Raw genomic sequence first — 16,735 nt, 5'->3', positions numbered from 1 at the left:
GTTACTAATTAAACAATGAGTCTTCCTGCAGAGTTTCAGTCTCTCAGTTGTGAGGTGCGTTAAAATTAAGTAGCACAGATTTACATGTCACTACATACCCAGTAACAATTCATGGGAGGCAAGTTGTTTGTTTTGTTTTGTTTCTATAGATTATAATCTCTAGCAGGGATATTCTGGCAGGAGAGCATCCATTATTTCATTAAGAGGTAGAAAAATTTAAAAAAAGTTTTAAAAAATAAAAAAGAGGTAGAAAGATTGTGATATAATTCTATCATTCCTTCTGCATTTGTTAACTGTGGTTATTCTATGAAGAACTTTGCCTTAACAACTACTTGAGGTATTATTGGAACAGAAGAGGCAGGATGAATGTTGATTCTTTCCTTTTATTTACCAATTTCCAGACTATGAGTTGTTTTCTGGGCATCATACAAAGTTATCAATTATTTTTAATTTTTTCTGCACGTATGGATTTTAATATGTTTGATGTATTCCAATACCTTATACTTGTTATTCTTTTTGATGCTCAGGTTCTTTCACCTTTAGGAAGTGGGAGCCCCTTTCAGTTCGTTCCTGTGTCTTTTGACATGGACTTGATTGCCTTCGATAGTTTTCCTGGGAGCAGTGATTCCTTTTAGTAGGAAATTGCATTTAAAAACACAATCTGGGGGCTCCTGGGTGGTTTAATTGGTTAAGCGTCCACCTCTTGATCTCAGCTCAGGTTTTGATCGCTGGGTTATGAGTTCAAGCCCTGTGTTGGGCTCCACATGGTGTGGAGTATTTACTTAAAAAAGAAGAAAAGAAAGAAAGAAAAGAAAAGAAAGAAAGAAAGAAAGAAAGAAAGAAAGAAAGAAAGAAAGGGAGAAAGGAAGAAAGAGAAAGGAGGAAAGAAAGAAAGAAAGAAAAAGAAAGAAGGGAGAGAAAGAGAAAGAAAGATCAATAAAATAAAATAATAAAAAAACACAATCTGGGTGCTAGGTTGCTCATTGCTACTGGGTTGGCCATTGTTTCTGGCAGATTAGGTTTTATTTATTTTTCAAATATTTTATTTACTTATTTGACAGAAAGAGAGAGAGAGAGCGTGCACGCACAAGCAGGGGGAGAGGCAGGCGGAGGGAAAGGGAGAAGCAGGCTTCCTGCTAAGCAAGAGCCCTGGGATCATGACCTGAGCCGAAGACAGATGCTTAACCAACTGAGTTAAGCACCCCACAGATGAGGTTTTAAATACCTTTGGAGAAACAAAGGCCAAGAAGTGGAACGCTTCAGTAACAAGTTACCCTGGTAACTTATTTCATTTGCTCTCCCAGTAAAAATAGTTTTTGAATATCATCAGACTATCTGAATACTAATTTCTTTAAACTGGTGTTAAGAATAAAACATTGTAAGAATTAGAAGTTGCCCAAGAGAAGTGAAGTACAAACTAGATTGGAGGGTTTAGGGTCATAACTGAGGTGGGAGGCAAGTGAGGGTCCTAGAAAATAGAAGAAAGAAGGACCTAGACTTCTTGTTCAGCTGTGGATATCATTTTTTGTTTTTCTTTAAAGATTTATTTATTTTTTTAAAGAGAGAGAGCATAAGCAGGAGGGGCAGAAGGAGAGGGAGAAAGAATCTCAAGCAGAATCCACACTTAGCATGGAGCCTGCTCCATTCTCATGACCTTGAGATCACGACCTGAGCCCAGACCAAGAGTCAGACACTTAACCTATGGATATTGTTAAGCAGGACCAGCCTTACAAAAGCACAGATAATGTGAGGACATGTCTACTTATAGCCTTATTTGACCCCAAATACCTCTCTCTTCCACCTAGGATCTCACCTGGGCTCAAATTCTAGAGTATAGAGCAGTGTTTCTCAACACTGATCTTTGGCAAAATTTTGACCAGTTTACAGCACAATGAAAAAAACAAGGAAAATCATAGATTTGCCTCTGTGCTCTCTTAGAAAGCATCCTTCAAACTTTATTCTGAAAATATGTGCTTCTTATTTGGGGGAGGTTTTTTTGCTGCTGTTAAATGCTCTTTCTCACATGAAGTTATGGTGATGATAGTTGGCAATTTTTTATGTTTTTATTAACTTGGCAAATCTTTGTTTCACAAATTTGTCTTTTGAAATATGAATGGTCTGTGAATTTAAAATCGTGGGACCCATTAGGGCCATTATGTGAAATGGTACTGCCACCAGCGAAAAAAAGGGAGTACAGTTGTTGGAGAAGATAAAAGAGAGTTTCTCCTCAGGTTTGATAGGACAAAAATCCATGTTGATGTGTGGAGAGTGAGGGTGAAAACAGGGTGGTGGGATTGAGAGGGTTAAGTCTTGTTTAAACAGGAGCCAGCAAAGGGTCCTACACAGAAAAGCAGATTGAGGAGGGGGTCTAATAGGGGGCTAGCTGAAGAGGGAAGCTTGGGGACAACTGACCACTTTGGGTATCTCTCCCTTTACCCCCCAGTTCAATTCAGCTGAAAAGCATTTACTGGGAAACTAAGAGCCTGAGAGACCTAAGCACTAGGGATTCAAAACGAATGTGACAATAGTTCCTGCCCTTGAGGAACGCTGCTCTGACCTTCTTTTGCTCACCCTAGATTTCTGCATCCCATTCTCCACCCTTCTTCTTCCTTCCATCCACCCCACCGGCCCCACCCCAGAGAGAAAAGAATTCTATTAATTGGGGAGCGAAATTGGTAAAAAGACAAAACAAACAATCAAAACAGCTTTACTGTCCTCCATGTTGTCTTAGATGGGAGCCAGTTAGGCACTGGGATTACTTAACCGTGGTCCATACCTTTCTGGGGCTCACAAATTGCTGGTGGAATGGACACGTGAAAGACAAACACAAGGTTCAGAAAGAGATGTGCAGAGATATACAACGGGATCACTGCAGGATGAGGGAGAGAGGAATGGGCGCTGATTCAGTCGGCTTGGAACACAGGCCCTCTTCACCTCCTCAAGCCTTTGACCTTGCTACCTGCCCCACCTCAGCAGAGAGCGCCATCTCCGTGGAAAAAGCTGCCCGCTTCTCCTCACGAACTTACGCACTGCGGGACCCTCCCCCTCCCCCACCCTACCGCCCTTCCCGGCATTCTCCGGGAGGCGTGAGGCTGCTGGCGCTGCACATGCGCTCTGCTGCTCTGCCGCACTTTCCACCTCCCCTGTCTGGGGTGCCGGCGCTCCTTCGGAGAAGACACGCTGATGCTTACCGCCAGCCCTGAAGTTTTCCAGAGATTCCCGGTGTCTGGCAGCAGGTAGGGACTGCGGCCCAACCCCACCTCCCACCTGGCCACACCCTTGCCCGAGCAGGACAGTTCCAAATCTGAGGTAAGCTTTGGCACCGTGTTCCGGAAGGATTCAGCTCTGGTTCATACCAGCACCTTTTATTGCTGCCCCACTGACCTACCACAGTTCCTCCTTATCCTCAAAGAAACACTTGTCCATGAATCCTTATTTCAGGGGTCGTTCCTGGGGAACCCAAACTGAGATGCCGCCCTGGAGCTCGTGTTTGTCTTGCCAAAGCCACTGAACACCTCCGTTTCTAGCTCCAGTGGGCACTTTTCAGTCCTTGTTTTACCTGATCAATGGCACAAGTGGCCACTGATGACCACCTTCTCCTTCATGAAACACTCTGATAACCTGTACTCCCGGTGTGCCTCATAACTCCTGCCGTACCTTTTCATTCTCTTTTATGGACTTTTACCTCTTCCTCCTCCTCTTCTTCTTCTTCTCCTTTTTTTTTTTTTTTTTTGGTGTAAAATCAGCTTTATTGAGCTGTAATTCACATACCATACAATTCACCCATTTAAAATGGACTTCTCAGCGGTTTTTAGTATTTTCATTGAGTTGTTCATCCATTACCACAATCAACTTTATGACCTTCTCATCACTCCAAACAGAAACCTGGTATCCATTAACAGTCACTCCTTATTTTTTGTTCCTCTAAACCCAAAGCAAGTACTAATGCACTCTGTAGATTGGCTTATTCTGGGCATTTCATGTAAATGGAATTGTACACAATGTGGTGTTTCATGACTGGCTTTTTCCACTTAGCATAATGTTTTCAAGGTTTATTCATGTTGTAGAATGTGTCAGTACTTCATTACTTTTATGGCTGAATAATAATCCATTGTATGGACATACCACATTTTATTTATCCTTTCATCAGTTGATGGACTTTAAGCTGTTTCTACTTTATGGCTGTTATGAATAATGCTGTTAGGAACATTTGTGTACAAGTTTTTGCATGGACATGTGTTTTCATTTCTCTAGAGTATATATCTCATAGTGGAATTACTGGGTCATACAGTAGCTACGTTTAACGTTTTGAGGAACTACTAGACTGTTTTGTACAGAGGCTGCACCATTTTGCATTCCCACTATCCATGTATGGGAGTTCACATTTCTTCATATCCTCACCACTTGTTATTATCTGTCTTTTTTATCCTAGCCATGCTAGTGTGTATATAGTGGTATCTCATTGTAGTTTTGATTTGTATTTCTCTAATGGATAAGGATGAACATTTTCTGTGTGATTCATGACCATTTGGATATCTTCTTTGGAGAAATGTCCTTTGTCCATTGTCTTGTTTTGTAGATGTTGGTATTGCTCTGGGTTCTTTCAGTGTTGATCCTTTTTCTCTTCTGCCCATGCACGTACATACTAATGCCCACTTCTTATTTATTTCCTATTCACTTATTCAATCATGTTTTCATTCAACAAATATTTGTTAAGTTCTTAAAATGTACCAGGTACTGTGCTTAGTCTTGAAGCCAAACAGCTGTGATAAACACATTAGTTCCTTGCCAATGAGAAACTTGCATTCTTAGGGGAAGGAATACATTAAATAAAGAAACAAATAAGATAATGTAAGATAGTGGAAGAGCCATGACATCACTATGATAGAGTGGTGAAAAGAGTACTGGTGGTTGGGTGAGGGGGGTGGGCATCACTTAAGACTGGGTAATTGGGGAACGCCTCACTTAGGAGGTGATGTTTGAGCTGAGACCTACATGATAACAAAAAGCAAGCCATAAGAAGAATAGAAGTGAGCGTCCTAGGCAGAGGGAAGCAAGTAGAGGAATGAACTTTGTGTGTTCAGGAGCAGTGAGAAGGCCACTGTGTCTGGAGCATGGTGAACAAACGGGAGAATGGTGGGCAGGTCCTTCTTTGCAAAGGACAGTCAAGAAAAAGCTGACTAGACCTGCGACTCCTGGGATTATCTCTACTATGATTTTGGAGGGAATAGTCAGTAAGCCACCAGAATGCAGGTGTCCTTCAAAACAGAAATTAAAACTTCTCTTTGCCTCCTCTATATCCTAATTATGACTCTTTCTGCATAGAAGTAAAAAAAGATACTATACCTGAGAACAGTCAATAAATTAAAAAAACTGGCATGAACCATTACTTTGTTTAAAATAGAAAAATAAAACCCAAACCAGCACTACAGGGTGACAATTTATGGTGTTGGAAATGTCTTCAGAAGTCTTTTTAGAGTTTTGTGTTGAATGTTTATGGAAGGTATAAAATTCTTATAATGCCGGCGTTTTATGAACAGTGCAGTTGGCAACTCCTTTTAGCTTGATCCCTGCTTTCAGGAAATGTGGATTTTCCTTCATTTATTCATATTGTTTCCAGTCCATCAAAAATAGACAAGATGTAACAGGACAGTCCATTTGCACCATTCTTTTTGGAAATAATTGCCAGAAGCACTTTATGGTTGTCAGAGCCCCACTGATGTGACTCCTGAGCGGTCCTCTGTGTTAAAAAGCATACACTTCCTGCTCATCTTTGTATTCCTCTCCCATTTCCAGCACAGGGAGGATAATCAGAATGGGAGAAGCAGCCCTTTAAAATTCAGTGCCATGCGAAGGGCAAGAAGAGGGGTGAAAAAGATATATACAGAACCCCTGAAAAAAAGGGATGCATGGACTCCCTCTGTTTACGAATGAGCTTTATGAAAGAGTTAGGAAAAGCTCAGGTTTACCAGATATGCAGAACCATATGCGTGCATTAATTAAAGGAATGTGAAGGAGGAGGAGGGGATCTGAGAAAATAACAAAGCTGCAGTGTATGCGTGCAATGATTTTTCATTCTGTTTCGCTTCAGCTCTGCCCCTGCAACAGAGGATCTAATCAATCTGCCGGCTATTAAGTTTGTTAATTGATAATGCATACTAATTAGGCTGTGCGCAGTTACTTAAGAGACTTTGCTAAGGTGATTGTAGGCACAAGTCCAAATGGAGTTTAAAGTATTCTGTGTGAGGTTAAAACCCATCAACCAGAATAGATGGATTTTATATTATAACAGAAGGCACAACATACCCATAAGTATTTAATGTATTGCACAGTTATCCATTATTACATATTTTAACTCTACAAAATAATTAAAAATGTAAAAACAGCTACTAAAAACTATAACTAAATCACATTGGTGAGGGTGTGAAGAAGTGTCAATGAGAGAGCGCTATTTTCTCATCAAGGTAAACGTTTAATTTTCTCATTTATATTTGGGAATAGTTAGGGTTAGCAGGGAGGAGGCTTTGTGAGAAGCAAGACTTATTGAACTGTGTGGACACCAGAGCCACTAAACAGCCTCAAATGTCAGATTGTGATACCCATGTTTCAAAGGTCAACACTCTAGAGGCTGCCCAGTTGACCCATAAAAACACATTATCTGGGAGCTCAAAGTTGAAACATGTTTATCAACCATAAAATTAACTTCTGGTCCTATGGTTTGTACCATTCCTTTGGAATGCTATTACTTTGAGAATGGACTGACAGGGACCTCCAGCATCCTGCAAATGTCCCTCGAGAAAATGTTCTTAAGGAGGATGGCTCATCCTTCTCTATGTTTTGGAGAATGACTCAGTTCCACTTTAGGCCCGAGAGATATGTCTGGTTGGGTCCAAAAAGATTTCTCCAGATCAGAGTGATGTCTCACTCTATTCTGGTAAATTTCTTAGAGGTTCACATGGATCAAGAACCAGCTACTAGCTCAGAAATCAAATCACAAGGCTAACCTAAAGGAGATCAAAATTCCCTATAAGGCCTTGAAATCTCCCTATTCCTGTGGAAGATTCAGAGACTAACTTCATGGACTTTTTATTCATTCATTCATTCATTCATTCATTCATTCATTCAGCAGTTATCTCTTGAGTAGATTATATGTTCCAGGCACTGTGCTATGTACTAGGGATACCAGTGATGGACAAGATAGACAAAGTCCCCTTCCTTCATATAGCTTAGAGTCCAATGCATCTAGTATATATTGCCAGAGGGAGCTTTTTAAAAATGAAAATATATTCATGTCCCTCCCCTGACTCAAATTACTGGTTCTTCCAGGATGAAGTCCAAATTATTAATGGCATATGAAGTACTCCAGCCTTATCCTTGAAACTTCCTCCTTTCAATAAAATACTCTTTTGGGAAACATCTATGTTCTAGGCTCTGTACCAGGTGCTGCGTATACTCAGAAAGCCAAACAGTTACAGTCCCTGCCTTCAGGGAGCTCAGTATTGAGCAGACTCAAGGCATATGCAGGGCAAAATCTGTCCACAAGTTTGGGTCCAAATTAGGCTGATCTCTAGGGCTTCTGGGCAGAACTATAATATGGCAGTTGGTTGTTTCCAAAAATTGTGTTACTATCTAATTATTGATATAATGTCTTTAATTTGGGGTCAGTGGGCAGAAACAAGTGGCAGAAACAATATAGATATTCATATAAATTCTAGTAGACTAATTTACAATCTAACATTTTAAAAAATAGGAGTAGGAGAAAAGCTTCCATGGAAGACTATTTAGCAAGGCAGAGGGAGGTGTCTATTCTATTTTCATTTCTCAGGCAAATGGAGAGTTCTCACAAACAGAAATTTGAAGCTAGCAGGAGGCCGTAGTATAGATAGTATGCATTAATTAGCAAATGAATTGTGTTCCTACAGTGTGACCCTTGAACCTGGAGCTGATCTATACTGCTTTGTTTTAGCTATTTTGAGATGACTGAGTTCAATGACTCTGTGTAGGGAAAACTAATCTCTGAATAGTCGATTGAAGGCATCTTAAGAGAAAAAATAACTGGAGGTTTATGAGTTAAACATTCCAAACTTGGTCATATAGCATAATACAAGATAGGCGTGAGTAAAGACTTTGAGAGAATAAGCCATTTCCAAGAACAATTGCTGCAAGCTAGAGTTTATCTGAATATATTGAGCATGTATTAAATACAGGATAACCTATGGCAGTATGGCATAAATGCAATAATTAGTGTTTAATAATCATAAAACTCTTTCTTATGAGCATGTGCCAGTGGCATGAGCATTTATTCTTATTGTACCAAGATATGATTGGATAAAACAATTTTTGAAACATGTAAAAACTATATGTGCAATTATTTTTCTTCCTTATTAAGGGATGACAGAGTCTTGTATTCTGACTTATTGATAATATAATTATTGATATTATAATTTGAGTAATACTGAAAATGAATAATTTTCTAAAGTCTGTCTGGGTTTTTAAATTAGATTCTGGGTGAAGGAAACAGGAATGAAAGCCCTCAGTTTTGTGGCATCTATTCTCCAAAAATGAAGTCTGATACTTACCAAGATTGTAGAACTACATGCCAAAGTCTGTTGAAGCCATTTGGGAATAAGTATTTTCTGAACTTTCACTGGAATAATCAGTAAGTCTCATATGTACTTATTTTTACTTATACATATGAATTGAGAAGGTAATAGTATTCTTTTCATATATAAATCTTGAGATTTATTAGTCAGGGTGGGTTACTTGCTATACCAAATAATCCTAAAATCTTAGTGGTGTAACATTAAGTGAGTTTTATTGTTGTTTGTTTTTCCTATTCACGTCAATCCAGTAGTTGGGTGGAAGACTCTGCTCCACACAGTCTTTCAGGGACCTGGGCTCCTTGCAATTAGTGGCTCTGTCATTCTCTAAGGACAGGATCCTATGAATTTAACTGACATAGGGAAAGAGAAAAGAGATTTGTTATAGCCCAGGCCTAAAGGTAGTATACATCACTTCTGTCCACATTCTCTTGGGAAGAACTTATCAGATGGCTGTACCTAACTCCGAGGGAGACTGGAAAATATAGTCTAGCAGGGTGCCCAGGAGGAAAAAAGAACACGTAGCTATTCTTTACTAGGTAAGATTAACCTAAGCAATATCTCTAAGAGAAATGTTGGTGACCAAAGGTAATAAGCCTTTTTCATACTTGGCTACATTCAGCCAGCAACCAAAACTGCATTGTTTACTACATATTCTCCGGATTCGTTTGATGAAGTGAAATCTGATCTGCATAGCAAGGGTTGCACAAAATAATGCAATGAGAATTCCAAGGAAAGTTTCATGTTATTGAAACAAAGTATGTTGAGTTAACCTAGTTTCATCAATGTCTGAGCCCAAAGGGAAGTTGGTGCGTACATTCCATCTGTCTGCATCCCCTGTAAATGCCCTGACATATACAGTTCCTGCTCAGAACCCACCACTCTCAGTTCTGTCACCAAGCCCACTGATACCTCATGTTTCTGAGCATTGACAGCCCACAGTTTAGGGTTTGAGGATGCAGTTAGAACAAGCCCCTGGTGACTGTGAGACCAGAGAATCTAACTGGTCTATAAAAGGGTATAAAATCTTTAACAAACTTCTGACTACGAACTCAGATCGGCCACAAATCACGGGTTTATCTGTATACAGTTTTACCGCAATTTATAAGAGGCAAGTTTCAACAAACAGTTATATTAGAATATAATTTTTTTCTTTACCATAAAATCTACCAGTTGAATTCCTTTAACTGGCAAACTTCTCTAGTGTAGTCAGAATATTAACTGATGTTCAGAAATTTTAGAAGCTATTAGAAAGTTGTATGGCTCTTTAGTAATATCTAATGCATCATGTAATACATACTAATAGGTAGATAGATGGATAAGTAAATAGAGAAATACAAGTTTAACCAGTTATACTATCTTGTTTATTCAGCCAAGACATGACTGTTCCATTTCATTTTATCTTTAGGAGAGAATTTATTTAATCATTAGAGTAATTATGGTATCATTCTATTCCTTGCTGTATTTTCTTAATTATTTTCTAGGTAAAAAGTCTTTATATAAGTCAGTGCACTAGAAATCAAATATTTAACTTAAAAACTGGAGATTTTAAGTAGAAGTGCTAAGCAAGTTTTACAAATTTGACACCTCATTTCCTCCCAAACAGTGCTATCTGAAATGAGCTTAAAAAATAGAAACTTTAGGTTGTCTGTCAATTAATATACAGATAAAAGAAAATTGTTGATTTCAGCTTATTTCTACTATGTCAATTAAATTGTTAATTTTTAATTTTAAGAAGGAAGATGAATGAATCTCTCTTTTATGAAGGATCAAACATGAAGTCAAATCATTCCAAAATGATGCTTATTGTCTAGTAGTATATTGAAAGGAACAGAAAATTACTTAATAATTCAGCATATCTGATTGGAGACTCTAGCAAGGTATCCGAATTAGTCAGGATTTCATCCGGCTGCATTTAGAAGCCTGACATTAAACTAAGAGATTTATTGGTTGGTTGGTGGTTTTGTTTTTATCATGTAATGTCTCTAAGGATAGGTTATTTCAGGGCTGCTATTGAACCAGGCTCTCTTTTTTTTTTTTTTTCTAATTATTTATTTGTCAGAGAGAGAGAGAGAGAGCACAAGCAGGGGGAGCAGCAGGCAGAGGGAGAAGCAGGCTCCTCGCTGAGCAAGGAATCCCATGCAGAACCCAGGACCCTGAGATCATGACCTGAGCTGAAGGCAGACGTTTAGCTGACTGAGCCACCCAGGTGTCCCCTATCTTTTTTTTAATTTAATTTAATTTTGTTTAAATTCAGTTAATTAACATATAGAGTATTATTAGTTTCAGAGGTAGAATTCAGTAATTATTCAGTTGTATATAACACCCAGTGCTTAATTACATCATGTGCCCTCCTTAATGCCCATCACTCAGTTACCCCGGCCCCCTACTCCCTCAACCCTCAGTTTGTTTCCTATAGTTAAGAGTCTCTTATGGTTTGTCTCCTTCTCCGTTTTCATCTTATTTTAATTTACCCTCCCCTTCCCCTATGATCCTCTGTTTTGTTTCTTAAATTCCACATGAGTGAAATTATATGATAATTGTCTTTCTCTTACTGACTTATTTCATTTAGCATAATATACTCTAGTTCCATCCGTGTCATTGCAAATGGCAAGATTTCATTCTTTTTGATGGCTGATTAATATTCCAGTGTGTGTGTGTGTGTGTGTGTACGCCACATCTTTATCCGTTCATCTGTCAGTGGACATCTGGGCTCTTTCCATAGTTTGGCTATTGTGGACATTGCTGCTATAAACATTGGGGAGCAGGTGCCCCTTCAGGTCACTATGTTTGTATCTTTTGGTTAAATACCCATTAGTGCAGTTACTGGGTCATAGGGTAGTTCTATTTTTAACTTTTTGAGGAACCTCCATACTGTTTTCCAGAGTGGCTGTACCAACTTGCATTCCCACCAGCAGTGTAAGAGTGTTCATCTTTCTCCACATCCTCACCAATATTTGTTGTTTCCTGACTTGTTAATTTTCAGGCTCTCTCTATCTTGATTCATCATTCTTAGTATGTGGTTTGCATCTTTCATGGTCAAAATATGATGGCTGTGCTTCTGGGCATTGTGTCTGCATTCCAGGAAGGAAAGAGAGAAAAGATGGCTTTAAAAGTCTGTCTCCCTTTCAGTGGCTTTCTAAGAAACCTCATTCTCACTTATATTCCTGTCTCCTTTTTGGATAACTTCTGCTTGTCTGTCCAGAATTACTCCTTCCCTTCACCTTGCTATGTGTCCTGGGAGGTTGACCTGTATGGACTATCTCAGTAGATCCTTTGCAAGGCTCTGGCTTCCAGAGGAAGCTGCAGCATGATTTGCTTTGTGAGGCCAATGGGAGGCACTGGGAGGAGATGGGAAGGCAGGAGAAGAGTGAGGTTGAACATTAACTCTTAACTCTTTCCTGCTAGTTCATCAAGTGTTGGCTACATCCATCTCCTAAGGCCTTTGACCCTGTCAGTTAGCTGAGAATCAGGACTGGGATTGGACAGGACTGATGAGATCTGGAAAGGGGTTCAGTCATGTGCACCTTGTTCTTGAATCTGGGAGTAGCTGAGACACCTATCATTGTATGAAAATAAGCATCAGATTTGCTTACCATCAGCCCAGCCTTAAGCTTTCACTTTGGGTTATAGTTTGCCAGGAGCTCTGAGGGGATCAGATGTCTGCAGTTTTGGCCAAATTATACTTCACAGTACAATCAGACAGCTAAAACTTGGGTTTTTCCCACCCTCTTATTATATCTGGACATTCTTCGGGCCTTCCTCTAGCTTTCATTTATTTATATTTAAATGGGACCTCAAGTGAACAGAAGTATTCTAGTCTACTAGTTTATGACACATAGTCTTCCTTGTCCATGTGTGGTCCTATCCTTTACTTATTTATTTATTCTTATAATATAATGAACACTTATGAAAGCACCAGTCAGCCCCAGAACTAAAACACTGACAGTAGCTTATATCCACTTCTGTGCTCCTTTCCTATCCTGTCAACTTGCCCCTATAAGATTATCACTGTCCTAAAATGTGTGTTTACCTTACATACATGCCATGTGATAAATGTTTTTTACATATGTGAATATTTATACACACACACATATATGCCTAAACAATTTATTTTGGTTGTTTTTGAACTGTATAAAGCATTACAGGCTGTAGGTAACTTCTGGGATTTCATTTTTTTAAACATAACTTGTATTTCTCAGATCCATCATGTTGTTGCATTATTACTGCTGTATATTTCATTAGTTATTTATTCTTGTGTTGATGGGCATTTGAGTCTTTTCTGGTTTTTTACTATTTACAAGTAATCCTATAATGAACTTTTTACACACATCTTCTGATGCATGAGTGTAGGAGTTTCTTTTGGCTGTATCCCCAGGGACAAAACTGAAGAATCTTGGAGTATATTAATGTTCCCTTTTACAAAGTAATGCCACATTATTTTTCAAAGTAGTTATATATTCCCACTTGTAATGTGTAAGAAAACTTCTTGATCCATATTCTTTCAACACTTGATTTTGTCAGGCTTTTTGATTTTTGCAGATTAAATAAATGAAAAATGGTATCTCTTTGTGGTGTTGATTTATGTTTCTCTGATTAGTAATGAGGTTAAGCATCCTCTTGGAGGCATGTTGGCTATAAATACTTTCTAGGCTATGTAATGCCTATCCAAGTCTTTTGCTCATTTAAAAATTGAGTTGTTTTTACTTTTGTTTCTCAGATTTTGTAAGTTAGGCAGACATAAAATCGGTGACGGCTTAGACGATCTGAACACAGTAACTTTCATTTAATGGGCATATATAGAATTCTGTAATCAATAATTGGAGAGCACACATGGAACATTTCCAAAAATAGATCATTTGCTAGGCCATGTATTTCAACACATTTTAAAGAACAGTTACCACAACATAGTTAGAAATTAATAACCAAAAGTATGTTAAAAGAAATCTTGATATTTGGAAATCTAAAAATAGTTCTAAGTGACTCATGAAAAAAATCAAGTTTCCTTGCCTTTATCACCAGCATCTATCTACCTACTCTTCCCTTCAGCACATAAGCCCTACCTAAGAGCAGAGGAGGCTGCTAAGGGGCCTGGCCCTTTTGTCCTATTCCTGCTGTCCCATTGTTAACTCTATAATAGAGAGTTTTCTTCCCTTCCCATGCCATCTCAAAGTACACAAGGATTTACACTGTATAGTTGATCTGAAAGTTTTCCAGATATGAATACTGGCTATCCCCATTTTTAAGCTTGAAGAAAGCAGCACATATTCTACCCTTTTTTCATATGGCCACACAGCTCAAATTTCAAGACTTTCTATGGGAATGGCCCTTTAATCATATATCTTGTAAAGATAGTAAATCCATTTTCTCCTGCTACATAAACCTCATGGATTTTGCCCAACTTGCATTTCCTCTAAGGTAGGCACAATAGCACAAGAAAAAACCTACAATAAGGAAAACCGAAGATCATAGCCTGAGTCTGTTGGTGGCTGCTACACGAGGAGAACACACATAGGTCTTTCTCAACACCACTGAAGCTTATACTTCAGGGTTCTTCACTCTCTGAAGGCCTTGGTGGGGACCCTAGCAACTTTGAATTTGAGATTTTATATTCTTTTTCTTAAAGAGAAACTGCAAATTGTGTAAGCTTACAGCTCCACAAAAGCTGGCTCTGTCTCTGAACATGGACATTATCAAAATACATATAAAGCTCAAGTCCATTTCATAATAGGAAAACTCCTATTTGGTGGTGGGTCAAGCTCTGGAAGAAAGCCTAGGCCATCCTCAATCTGATGTTGGAAGAGGCTGGGTTGACTTGGGTTTAGAAATCAAAACAAGTGATTTCAACTGGGAAAATATTCCATTATGTTACACTCTTCTTCCTTTCTTTCACTTTCACCAGCCTCTGCTGGAGAGTCAGTATAAAAAATGCACAACACTGAAATAAACACAATTACTTTTAATAACAGATTATTTTCTTGAAGACTTCTTGAAAAGTGCTAAAATAACATTTCATAAAGACTAAACTCTAGCTTTATCTACAAAATAGGTTAGTGCTGGCTACATTTCATCATTCTGTTTCGTCTTAGAATCAGAGTATGTGGTAGCTCATCTTTATAGGTCTGTCTCAATCTCCACTCCAATTCAGTTCTGAACTGTGAGCCAAAAAGCCCAAGAAGGACCTTAATCAGATCACACATCAGCTTAGAATAGTGATTTTAGTGATTTGGACATCTGGCCACTTGGAACTGGATAAAGGCCACCAACTCACTTGACAAAAGCCACTGAACATCTGTCAGTATGGAAGTAGCTCTTCTAGCTGACCCTGAATCAGATTTCAATAGCCAACCTCACAATGAAAGGGCATCTCTTTCCCTTCTATTATCCAGATAAGTTGGTGCCATCCAGAAATACCCTACCAATGATACCAGTGATGGTTAATTCATTGTCCCTTTCACCTGTACTTTTACCTTACTGTAAGACATGTACAAAGGGGATGTTAAAAATATTGAGCAATACATGTGGCTCAGGCACTGGAGAGGGTCCTAGAGAGATTCTGTGTGGAGATCTTGGGAAGATGGTTCCCGGGAAGGGAGGAGGGGGATATGAGGATGGAAGGGACATGTGGGGGTTCAAAGAAGCTATTGTTTAACCAACGGTATGGTAATATTTCAATATTTTAATAAGCAGTATGGCAATACCTATGTGAACCAACAAAACCAGGCTTGGACAGAGAAAAAAAAATTCCATTGTTGGCCACTCCCCCAAAGCATACCGCAGATAGGTGGGTGAAGATTTAAGCTATAGTCTGGCTCAAATAAGGAAGCGTGCAGGGGAAAATTTCCGAGTCTGTGAGGCAGTGTTGTTAGTTGGTGTGAAGGCAATATTTATTAAACTTTTTTTGTATACATGTACAACATGCTGTGCTGCACTTAGAGCCAGGCAAGAAGTGGCCTTGTTCTGGGACCTGCACTCTAGAGGACCCTATAGTCTCTCTCTCTCTCTCTCTGTCTCTCTCTCTCACTCACACACACACACACACACTTCATTAAGGAACACATGTACCTCAGTCACTTAGGTTCCAGTACTCATTGCTGACATAGGAATCCCAAATCCCTACACATCAGCTTATATGCCTAACACCTTTCAGGCCCCAGGAAACACTTTTCCATATGGCCTACCTTGTGTCCTCAAAACAAAAAGCACCTGCATCTAAATGCTGAGAAGAGTTGTGGGCCAGCGTCAGAGATGGACGTTGCTTTTGAGTGCAGGGGGATTTAAGTGGCTGGAGCGCGTAGGTAAGAGAAAAGACGAAGTAATTAACTTGTCAGATCCTTCCTATCAGCATGAATGCAGTAGACTCTTACATTATGAAGTGTCGTTTCCCAGTAGTGCTAAGCACCCATTTTCTCACTTCTCTTCCATGTTCCAGTTGAGTTCCAATCCTTGGTTCACAAGTTAGTGCAGTACTTGCAATGGTTGCACATGGTGCTTTAGGAACATTTTACAGCATTAAGTAATTCATATTACTTCCAGATACATATATATGTATATAAATACAGTATATAAATATATACATTTGTATATAAATACAGATAAAGAGAGGTATACTTGTCTAGATATATATGTGGAAGTTCTAGTTCTTCATTGGCAACGAGATGGGCATTGAATGCTATAATTGTAAATTGTTTTATCTTTATAAAATTCTTAATAAGATTCATTTAAAATTCAAAATATTAAATTAGAATTTCAGCATTATTTCAATAAATGGATTAAAGTTTTTTATATTTCTTAATTATTATTTTAATTCTGCCTTTTAAGTTTAATATATAATTTTAAATATTTTAGAACAGAAATACATTTTTTGAAAAATAATATTAATTTTTTATGTTTGGTTTATATGTTATGAAAATTATTAGAATTTCTATCTTGAATAGAGTTACATTCTGTTTTTTAGTCATTTAGGTTATTACTGTCAACAGAACACAACTTAGTGTTTAGCATCTTTAGTAATTTCACTGAAATAAAAACAGAAAAAACACATTTTATAGAGTGAATTTTAATTTTTTATGAATTATGTGTATTTTTATTTTATCACTCATCCAAGCCCAACAATGGAAAAATAATAACCAAGA

General features: G+C 38.4%; 1 long non-coding RNA gene across 1 annotated transcript in view; it reads left to right on the top strand.

Moving 5' to 3' along the window:
• Window positions 1-16,735, top strand: part of LOC130542729 (uncharacterized) — a 158,955-nt gene that overhangs the window by 61,342 nt on the left and 80,878 nt on the right. The window lies entirely within an intron of this gene.

This window comes from Ursus arctos, unplaced genomic scaffold (genome assembly GCF_023065955.2).
Source record: "Ursus arctos isolate Adak ecotype North America unplaced genomic scaffold, UrsArc2.0 scaffold_5, whole genome shotgun sequence".
Taxonomy (NCBI): domain Eukaryota; kingdom Metazoa; phylum Chordata; class Mammalia; order Carnivora; family Ursidae; genus Ursus; species Ursus arctos.
The sequence above is the reverse complement of the archived record's forward strand: the minus strand, read 5'-3'. Positions and strand labels throughout refer to the sequence as shown.